General features: G+C 34.8%; 1 long non-coding RNA gene across 1 annotated transcript; it reads left to right on the top strand.

Annotated features, from left to right (window-relative positions):
• The first annotated feature begins 5,617 nt into the window (after nucleotides 1-5,617).
• Nucleotides 5,618-8,463, top strand: LOC110867336. The gene is made up of 3 exons (XR_002551530.2): nucleotides 5,618-5,776; nucleotides 6,815-6,901; nucleotides 8,420-8,463. It is a non-coding gene; the product is annotated as an uncharacterized LOC110867336 (long non-coding RNA).

Below are 8,463 nucleotides of genomic sequence, written 5' to 3'. Positions count from 1 at the left end.
TTTCAAAATAGCATGTTTGCTTCCTGTGGTTTGTTCACATGTTACTCGTATAGTCCCTAAAGTGGATGAACGTTAAGTTATTCACTTAAGTGTGTGTAAAATTACAAAAATAACCTTGTATGTTATAAAAGATATATTTAATTGTAAAAAGTTGAGTGGGCCCCACCATTTTAAAAAATATATTCACAAACACCCACCATCAACTAAGACGACTTTACCACCACCCACTTCTTCTGTCCCACCCTCGTCCACACTCTCTTCCACGCCACCATCGACCCTATCTCCACCGAGGACCACCCCATCTAACCCTTCCACACCCACTACATAGATTTCACCAAGTTTATTGGAAAATTAGGGCACAATTATATCTTCATCCCCACATTAAACCCTTGTTTCTTGAATCAAATTTGATTTGAGTTTATCATTACAAAAACACCGCCGAAGGTTTGCAAAACAAACTGGTGTGGTTCAAGGGTTGTATCAACAAGGGTTGTATCAACATCTTTTAGCTTATAAATAGGTGTGTTTGATGCTTAAAATTTGATTTTTTTTATTTGATGGATTGAGATTGATTAATTAATTAATGTTGATTTTGTGAGTTTTGTGTTTGATGTGCTTGATATTTTCAAGGTTCTAGTTAATTGGTGGTGCGAATGGAAATGAATCTGTTTTATACAAATGTGAAATGCCCAATTAGAAATTATTGTTCGTGATTGAACTATTTGTCGATCTGAGTTACGGTGCATCAGTTCGGGATGTCGATCTAAGTTCCAGGTAGTTTAGTTCTGGAATAGGGATGATGGGTGTGATTTGTTACTGGTGCGGAATGGAGAGGATGAGGAGAGATATGAGGGAAAGGCGAGAGGTGGTGGTTTTTCTAGCGGTGGATGGTGACGGTGGTGTCTGACAAGAAGGAAGAGAGACAAAGAGGGTCAAGGTTTATAATTTAGTAAAACGGTGGGGCCACTCAATTTTTTTACAATTAAATATATCTTTTATTTTTTTTATTTTATAAAATACAAGGTTATTTTTGTAATTTTGCACACATTTAACTGAATAACTTAACACCCATCCACTTTAGGGACTATCTGAGTAACATGTGAATAAACTACAAGGAGCAAACATGTTATTTTGAAAAGATGAGAACTAAAAGTGAAAAAATGGCAAACCACAGGGACCATCCAGGCAATTAATTCTATAGTTTTCTATTCTACTTGCTTATTATAGAGTTAATTACATAGATAGTCCTTGTGGTTTATTCAAAATAACGCCTTTGAATAATAACTTGTTTTTTAACAGGTTCAGATTTTATGGTTTTAATATTATAACACCTTTGAGTATTAAGGCTAACTTCCGTTAGTTTTTCTATTAAATAAGTATAAAATGACTAAAATACCCTTATATAACTTTCTGTTAGTACTAAAAGATGTTACTTTCAATAAACCATAAGGACTACCAGTGTAATTAACTCTAAAAAATATAAAAACTCATTATATTTGTAAAAAATAACATATTATAAAACATGCTACATAAAAATATTTAATAATAATCAACCTAAAAATTTATATTATTACCAAATGTCTATTAAAATTACGTTATCAAAAAATGATCCTTATTTCAAATATCAAATATAATCTAATTGTATTTATTTTTAGATAAGTTATGCATACTTTTGTAACTTCTTTATAAAAAACTTTTTCAATTTTGTAATTATTCAGTGCAAATTTTTCAATATAAAATGTTTAGATTTATATTTATCCTATAATGTTGCGTATGGTTTATGTTATTTATAAAATATACTTTGTAATCATTTTATGTAAAAAGAATACATCTACCATAGGTTACACAAACTTATTTAACTATTATATAAAAAGTAAATGTTTTTCAAATATTAGTTACTATTCATTTGTAACTTTTTATGTAAAAAAACGTTTATACACAATTGACATTAAATATAAAGTAAGCATATGTGATTAAGGCTATTCAATAACACTTAACATATATTACACAAACTGTTTAATCAAAAAATAAAACGTTAATATTTTTTAATATCAATTAATTATTCATTATTTTTTATTTATTTTTCCAAAATATCAATGGAATACAAAAAATAATTTTGTTTCTGATCTTATTTATTTATGTCAAATTAATATTAAACTCGTTTAATACACGAGTCTATAACCTAGTATAATATAATATTAACACAACAAAAAATAACATTCATTCTAATCTTATTTATTTGTGTTGAATAGTCATTAAGCTCGTGTAAGACACGGGTCGATAACTTATCTAAACATAAATATAGTTATATTATATTTGAAGTAGGGGTATTTTTTAACGTCATTCTAATAGACATTTGGTAATATATAAATTGATTTTAGGGATACAATTATTAAATATTTTATGTTGCATATTTTATAATATGTTTTTTACAAATATAATGAGTTTTTATATTTTTTAGAGTTAATTACACAGATAGTCCTTATGGCTTATTGAAACTAACATTTTTGAGTACTAACAAAAAGTTATATAACGGTATTTTAGGCATTTTATGTTGATTTAACAGAAAAACTAACGGATGCTAGCCTTAATACTCAAAGGTGTTGCAAAATCAAAACCATAAAACCTGAACCTGTTAAAAAAATAAGTTAGTACTCAAAGACGTTACTTCTAATAAACCATAAAGACAATATTTGTAATTAACTCTTAATTATATTTAATAAAAAGGGAAAATTTGTAGTGGTTGTATTTTGTTGGCTATATTTCTTGTGCTAGCCGACGGCTAGAAAGCTAATAAATTGTATTTTGTTGGCCGTTAAAAAAATCAAAATAATGAACACTTGAGTCCTTGTAGTTTGCATTTCGCTACACTTTGCGTCCCCCGTCAAGTTCTCATTAGAGTTGTTAATAAATGTGTTAAAAGTCGTTTTTGCCCCTAAGTTGTCATTGAGTTGAATGATTGTGTGGGATTTGATGGAAGTGATTTGTGTATGCAGATGATGAGACTTATACGAAGTCATCTACTGGGTCTATAAAGGTTTATATGGATGCCAACTTTGCGTCCCCCGTCAAGTTCTCATTAGAGTTGTTAAAAAATGTGTTAAAAGTCGTTTTTGCCCCTAAGTTCTCATTGAGTTGAATGATTGTGTGGGCTTTGATGGAAGTGATTTGTGTATGCAGATGATGAGACTTATACGAAGTCATCTACCGAGTCTATAAAGGTTTATACGGATGTCAACTAGAGCAATGTACCCGCTAAACAACAATCAATGTCTAATTATTGTGTCTTTTAAGGAGATAACGTCGTCACAAAAATTAATTATTTTACGATCTAGCGTCATATTGGTTAACAAAGCATTGCTATTGTCGTCGTGGTCAAGGTATGTTGGTGTCAAATTGGTTAAGAAAGCGTTGTTAATGTCGTCGTGGTCAAGGTATGTTGGATCCAAAACTAGATGCTAGAACTCTCTCGCCCCCCGCAATAAACTATAAACACAATGAATTAAATATCCATTCCAAACCCGAGTGACCATTTGGATATCCATTACAACGTTTTTGTTCCTGTGGTTTGCAAGTATTGCACAACAGATCATTATTAAAGTTCATTATCCAACTGAACCTTATTATATATTATCAATTTGTAACATTGTTATGCGTATGGTTGTTGTAAGCTATGTATTAAGGGTTTTACATGTTGTATGTGTTTATGTTTTGGTTGTACTTTGACACAAGGATTTGTTTTGGGATGTGTGTAAAACCCTAGGCTAAGACTATGGGGTATGGGGCGGGGGTTGGGTACAAACGCCCAAGTCACCACCCCGGGTGGGCTTGGGTTTTGGCGTGGCCCCTTGGGCAGGGGTATCAGCCTGGGCATTGGGCGGGCCTAGCGGTCTTCCATGGCCGGCTCTCATTGGCTGGGTTGGCTAGGCTATAGGTGGCTAGGATTTAAATTTTAAAAAACAACCGTTTGGCCAAGCCAAACTGTCACACCCCAACCGACGGTGGAATCATCGGGGCGCGGCACTAGGCGAATCAGATTGCTCAAGAGAATCCATAACAACTATATTGCGACAGTATTTAATGCGTTCATTATCCCATACTAACAAACAATACATTCACATAGGTTATCACAGATTTCTTGTCCTCTCGAACAATACAAATCCGATAACATAGATTTTAGGTGAGTTTCTAGACTTCCTAGCTTGATTTGATATAGACTGCGACTAAACCTGCAACATACGTTAAAACGACGTCAATACAAAAGTATTGGCGAGTATACAAGTTTTGATAGTAGCGAGAAATAAATAAAAAGTGTTGCGAATTACCAAATACATAAACGAGATACTTCAACATACATGCATACAAGACAGATACTACCAGCTAAGTCACTCGAGCTGCAATTGCGATTGCTATTCATCCTAACTAGACCCTGTCGGGTACTATAGTACTATACTAGTTAAGGCGGGACCTTGCGAGTATAAGTCCTATCGCATATGTAACTAGCATCACGTATAAATATGCATAACAGTTATTCGCAAGTGATAAATAGTTTGATTGAATAGTTCGTTTGATAAGTTTGATTTGATAGACACGTATGTTACGCCCAAAAACGCGATAAAAGGGGTTCGAGTATACTCACCGTCGGTGTTCAGCAAGTAAACACAACTGATAGCGCGTCTGAGATTAGCCTGGATACAGACTGATAGCGTAAGCGTTGAATAGTGCGTTAAACGGTGTAAAGTGTCAATGGATCGGACAGTACTTCGATCGGATGGCAATCCAATCGGGTGGCCGGTCGATCGGGTGGCAATCTAATCGGGCGGCTGTTCGATCAGGCGGTGACTCGATCAGCGAGACATTCCACAAAGATAACAAGTTTCCAACAGGGTGGTCACTCAATCGGATGTCAATCTGATCGGGTGGCACTCCGATGGAACTGCAGGCCTTGGAAATGCTAAGTATTGAAGATCCAGATGTCATCCAATAGGTTGGTCACTCGATCGGGTGGCATTTCATTTGACGTCCAGATCTTTAGAGGGTTTGAAAAATGACTAAGTGTGGGGCCTCAAGTGCAACCCGATCGGATTGCAGGTCGATCTGGTGGCAGTCCGATCGGGTGGCAGTCCGATCGGACGGCAGTCCGTCCCGCAATCTGATCGTCTTGTAACTCGAGTATTTTGTTAAGTTTTTGCGATTTGATCGAGACGGTATGACTACGAGCTAATCAATGGAACTCCACTAAGCCCAATTCATCGGATTGGATGGGAATCACCCTGTCCGATCAGTTAACTATTCTTAACGGTCGTTCGTGTTCATCTCGCTAAGCCGGTCGTCTCGTTGACAGAAATCAGTTCTCAAACCGACACATGTAACACCCCAAATTTCGTATGACATAATATAATGTTTTAATCGCAGTATTTGACGGAAAGAAATGGTAAACATAGATTTTTACCATTAGTAAAGTCTTATAAATTTTAGTAAATCTAAAATTCTTAGGTATGCATGAAGGTTTGCTAGATTAGTATGTAGAAATGGGGGAAGATGACATGTTATGAATAAATGAGGGGTTGAAAATGAAAAATGTGTTATTAAAACACATAACAAAAAATGCCCAGGGAATGGAAGTGGGTGTGTGTGCGATCGTGAGGAGAGACCAGGGGAAACCTTCCCCTCAAAACCCTAACACCTCTCAAATCATCAAATTAAGAAGGAAATTGAAGGTCAATCGAATGCATGTGATCAATTCCTTAGTCATCTAAGGGTTTCCCATCATGGGGTAAGTCGAATTATGTGATTTGATGCTAGTTAATGATAAGGGTTTTGATTAATCTTTGAAGTAGTATGAAATTGAACTTGTTTATGAGTTAGAATCATCATGTAGAACATGGATTATGCATGGTTTGGGTTAATTTGATGTTTATATGTGAAACCCATTTGGTTATGGTGATGATAACAACTTGAATGATCACCCATGTCCAATTCTTGCTTAATATTGATGTATTTTGGCATGCATGGTAGATTCTTGTTAGAGGAATTGAAAGAAATGTGATTCTAGTATGTTTAATGATTATGTAGAAATGATTCATGATGATTAGAAGGAAGAATTTTGGTGAATTATGTATGAGGTTAGAAGGATATGCATGAATTAGTTGTACATTAAGCTTAGATGGTAGTACGCACACAAGGTGTTTGATGAAATGCCTAAATGACAATAATATGTGAAATTCGTACCATACGCTTGAATGATGTGATGAATATATATGGAATGTTTGATCGTATTAGTTTCAACTTAAGAATGGTTATGGAACGAATGAGAATCCTAGAAAAGAGTAAACTTAATTGATATTGGCGTTAACTATAAAGATGTTGATATGAACGGAATCGTATGTATATGTGTATATGTAACTATTTGATTATGCGGCCAAATATGTCCTACAAGATGAGTATGAAGCATAGATGGCATAATGACTATATTCTAACATGTTAATTTGTGAATGAATGTGTGTCCAAGTTGGAAGTTGAAATGCTTGATAGTTGACTTTCTGGAAAGTCAACAATGGTAGGAATGTTGTGAGGTAGATCTCTTATCATAAACGTACGGTTTAGGAAGTCAAAGTGATGCACGAAATATTTATAGCAAGATATGTAATGGCGTGTTTATATTATGCGAGTAGAAAGGATCTCATTGTTAATCTATGCTATGAGTTGCAAGAAATCCATTAATGAAAGTCAATTGTTGAGCATAGATTTATTGTGATTGATGCTTTGTGTGGCCTTGTTTACTAACAAGGGTATCAATGTATGGTCATGTAAGGATAGATAGCATGTCTACGGGCTCAAGCACGGAGGCTAATGGGTCAAAAGAAAGCATGGAACCTATGCTTGAACTTGGACGCTCAAGGTAAGTGATTTCCGTAATCACTTCTTAGTTCAAGTAAGTAATAAAGTGTTGAAATTAATTAAACATGATGTTTGAGGTTAAATATGTAGGAAAGTCTTTCGTCGTAAATGATGGGATTAAAGTTGACCAAAATGCCCTTGATGGGTATTTTGGGCAAACGATCTTAATAAGTAGTTTAGAAGCAAGTTATTGATTAGTGTAATGTCTTGGACAAGTATGGAAGCGAAGAGTATGGTCTTGGTATGTCATAAACCATTTAACGCGCAAATACCCTTAACGGGTCAAAACTAAGTATATGAACGATAATGTGTTAAGAGGATGCAAAATGTCTAAGAACTTATTATTTTATGATAGATGTCACTGATATTATTAGGTTTATAAGAGTTTATGGTAAAACAAACAAGTTACGTTGATGAATGCATGAACGGGTCGAATTGTGGGTAAGAGGGTAATAAGCCGATAGCGTGTAAGTTAAGATTTTCCTTAAGGCGGTTATGGGATTTTAAGTTCATTTGATAGGATGTGAATTTACAAGCATGTAGGAAGAAACGGGAGGTTAAACGGGTAAACGGTTCGAAAGTTACGTGCGTTTTAGTGCGTACGGACGACGAAACGAACCTGCAGAAAACTGCAAAAAAAAACTAGAGGGCGTCGCCGACGGGTAGGGGGCCTAAATGTGGGATCCTAAAGAATATGTAGTAATATGGTACCTAAATGTGGGATCCTAAAGAATATGTAGTAATACGGTACCTAAATGTGGGATCCTAAAGAATATGTAGTAATATGGTACCTAAATGTGGGATCCTAAAGAATATGTAGTAATATGGTACCTAAATGTGGGATCCTAAAGAATATGTAGTAATATGGTACCTAAAGGTGGGATCCTAAAGAATATGTAGTAATATGGCACCTAAATGTGGGATCCTAAAGAATATGTAGTAATATGGTACCTAAATGTGGGATCCTAAAGAATATGTAGTAATATGGTACCTAAATGTGGGATCCTAAAGAATATGTAGTAATATGGTACCTAAAGGTGGGATCCTAAAGAATATGTAGTAATATGGTACCTAAATGTGGGATCCTAAAGAATATGTAGTAATATGGTACCTAAATGTGGGATTCTAAGTTAAGAATTTCCTTAAGTAGATACGTATGAAGGTATGTATGTATGTATGTGTGAATATAAGTGGTATGTATGAATGAATGTATGTATGTAGGTGTGTATGTAGGTAGTATGTGCATGTGTATATATATATCCAAGTGAGTATGTACGAAAGTGTGTGCACGTATGTAGGGTTGTGAGAAGGCATGTAATAGGTATGTATGTAGACATGTATGCATGTATGTATGTAGGTATGCACGTATGTAGGAACGTACGTATGAATGTAGGTACGTAGGTTTGTAAGTAGTTATGTGTGAACGGATGCACATATGTAAGTATGTATGAAAGTATATACGCATGTATTCAATGAAATTGAGTATTGACGATAATAATAGTGTGCCTTGTGAACGAAGTGTAACGCAGGTACAATGAGAAAGTCTCACCACGGAATGTACGA

Source organism: Helianthus annuus, chromosome 7 (assembly GCF_002127325.2).
Source record: "Helianthus annuus cultivar XRQ/B chromosome 7, HanXRQr2.0-SUNRISE, whole genome shotgun sequence".
Lineage (NCBI taxonomy): Eukaryota > Viridiplantae > Streptophyta > Magnoliopsida > Asterales > Asteraceae > Helianthus > Helianthus annuus.
Note: the sequence above shows the minus strand (reverse complement) of the source record. Positions and strands in the feature narration are given on the sequence as shown.